This window comes from Rattus rattus, chromosome 4 (assembly GCF_011064425.1).
Source record: "Rattus rattus isolate New Zealand chromosome 4, Rrattus_CSIRO_v1, whole genome shotgun sequence".
In the NCBI taxonomy this organism is placed as follows: Eukaryota; Metazoa; Chordata; class Mammalia; order Rodentia; family Muridae; genus Rattus; species Rattus rattus.
In genome coordinates, this window is record NC_046157.1 from 11038082 (window position 1) to 11041030 (window position 2949).

The 2949-nt window shown below is 46.1% G+C and overlaps 1 pseudogene; it reads right to left on the minus strand.

Moving 5' to 3' along the window:
• Nucleotides 1-1460: 1460 nt before the first annotated feature.
• Nucleotides 1461-2320, minus strand: LOC116897823 (annotated as a pseudogene).
• Nucleotides 2321-2949: the final 629 nt, after the last annotated feature.

A 2949-nucleotide genomic window follows, 5' to 3' on the forward strand; every position in this document is an offset into this window, starting at 1 on the left:
TTTTTTTTTTTTTTTACTTCTGTTATTTTATGAGAGCAGAGTTTTCAGAGTTTCAGAGTGGATGTGATGTTTGACAGTGTGAAGGATTAAGTTCAGTGGTGATTATGAGCACCTAAGTTTTGTTATTAAACCATACATAGAATAAATACATTAAAATGTATAACTATGTCACCATGGTATATTTTTGCTAAATAAATAGAAAATGGATAAATTAATTCATTTATAATATGCAAAACAGATGCAACCCACATATAAAAGAACACTTTGGGCTTTCAGTGATTTTAAAAATGTAAAGGAATTAAGAAAGTTCAAGAATTGTGATCATAGCTCCGTGCTTCCCAGACATTAATGATTATATAGACCCATTTGCATACTGCATCATAGTGAGCTAGTTTCTGTTAGGGCCATGATTCAGTTTGTCAACATGATGTGCTCATGATGGAGACATTTGGCCCAATATTGTTCTTGGTTGGACCATGAGAAAATTTCCAGATGATATTAATATTTAAAACGTTGCTCAAAACGATCCAGTCTGTGCCCACTCGTTTGCACAGGTCTCCTTGGTGGCCATCCATACCCTTCTACCAGCACCTAGATGGCTATATCAATACACTCCTTGTCAAAGAAACTTTGACACGTGCGAAGTCAGCCTCTGAGGTAGTGATGTTCCTGGGCTATTTTTTCCTCCAAAGTGAGCCACCCCTGGGACACCCTGGTATGGTGGTGGGCATGAGCCAAAAGGACTCCTGCATGGCGGATGTTGACAGTGAAGTTCAGAGCATAGGGACATCCTGCCCCTGAAATACCTCATCAAGCATGGGCCTGTCCAACTGAGACAACATGGAGAAGATCTGTGATTTGTGCATGGTTCTTATGAAGTCCCCAGGGCAGCCCACTGGGCCTTATGTAAGCTGACCATGCCAGAGACCTTGAGACCTTGAATACGCTAGCTGTGTTGTGTAGCTTTTCAGGAGGTACCGCTGCTCTCTGCCTATGATCACACGGGTGGCATTGTGATGAACTCTGGAGATCTGGTCACTCACACTGTGAGATCTACTGCAGCGACTCTCTTTCCCCATGCTATACTGTGTCTGGACCTCTGCTAACAAGATCTACTGTGGTCAATCCTCAAGTTGGACCACCAATCCAATTCCTGTTAATTCAGCCCCCCACTATGGTGAACAAACACCATGGACTACTACCCTAGTAGAAGGGAAGGCTACTCTTCCAGCAAGATACTGTTAGGTGCTCACTGAGAAAGAGGCAAGCTATCAGATATCAAAGAAAATGCAACTGGCCCCTACAGTGGTCTTCATCCTGGATAAAGTTCTCAGCCTGACTCTTACAGGATTTGGTCAAAGTGGGTAAAAGACCCCAACAAAAAAGGTCCTTTACCGGACTCTTGGTCTATGCAATAGGGCAAACATCTGCCTAGATGGTTACACCCTGCAGGACGCAGATCAGAGGGGGGCAGGGCTGGCAGGTCTTTCTTCCATCAGTCGTCCCTTACAGGCTATGGTTCTTTCTTGCTCTGCTGGTAGAGGGACTAAGAAGATCCTGGCAAGGAACCCTCTGTTGGATCGGGCCTGGTCCTGGACTGTAGCCTGCCGAGCTCGTTCCTGCCCTCCTGGCCATGCTTCTTTCCAGGCCCTCAGCTCCTGCTCAGTGGGACATTGAGTACATGTCCAGGAGCTATTTGATCTAGTAGCAACCCCATCAGCTGCAAGGAGCGTTGTCGCTGTTCTACATTTTGAAGATAGAAGTCAGTCTCCTGCTTTGCTTGGGCAGCCTCTGCTCTCAGGTGTTGCCTTCATACCTGGCACTCAAAGGCAAGGTGTTCACTGAGGTGAGATCAAGTAAAATGATGCAAATACTTGAGGTTCCACCGGTCCTAACGGAAGGGACCGCACTTGCGGGCACCCATGGGCGTGTTATGTAGACTGGCTGCCACTCGCTTGGCTATGCCCTTGTCTCGGAGCTCCACCCAGCCTTCCGTGCAGCCCTTGATGTACTTAGCTCCTTCTTTTCTCCTGCGGCCTTGGCTGTCTTCTTTTTGCATCTCACAAAAAGGTCCTCGGCCTGGAACAAAGCGTGTCCCACCTCACCTGGCGCTGAGCAGGTTGCAAACATGCCGGGGCTGGACTCACAGAGGGACATGGCTCAAGTACACAATATCCGGGGCTACCTTCTTGCTGCTGCTGCGGCTGTGGCAGGCTGCTTCCACCGGTTCCCCCTGCTCCTCCTCCGCCTCTGCACTCAGCTCTTCCTCTTCCTCTGTCGCTGCCTTTTGTTCCTCCACCAACTCTCCTGCTTTCACCATGGCAAATACGGGGAACGCGATCCAGACAGTTTTAAGCTCTGTCCTAGAGGACTTCCCAACACTGTGCGTTCAGCAGAATCACCTAAATATATTTTTGTAGCTGTTTGAAGAACTGGAGATTAGACCCAGGACATAATGCATGCTGGGTAATTGCTTTTCTATTTTGCTACATCCCAGTTTTCTTTTTATTGTCCACTTTGAGACGGGGTCGCCGCAGCAGGCCTCGAGCTTCTGATCCTCCTGCTTCAGCCTCAGGAGTAACTACGATTTCAGTCCAACTACGCCAAGGCAGGTTCTGAATAACTTTAAAAAACTGCCCAGACTGCCTTCCAATTAAGTTAGGATTTCAGAGAATGGATTCTGGACATTTTTATGCACAGATGATATTTATATGCAGTCAGGCATGGACATGGTTCAAAGAAAAGATGTAAAATAAATAATTATAGCCTAAAGGCCATAATAAATTACCAAGAGAACATGATGAGAATAAATGGCTTCCCAGATCTTCTGGGGAGATCTGGGTCATCCAAGTCAACCCTATCTGTCACAACTGATTCTCTGAGAACATTTAATGGATTAATTTAATATAGGCTCAGTAACCAAATAGCCAAATCCTATAATGAAATATT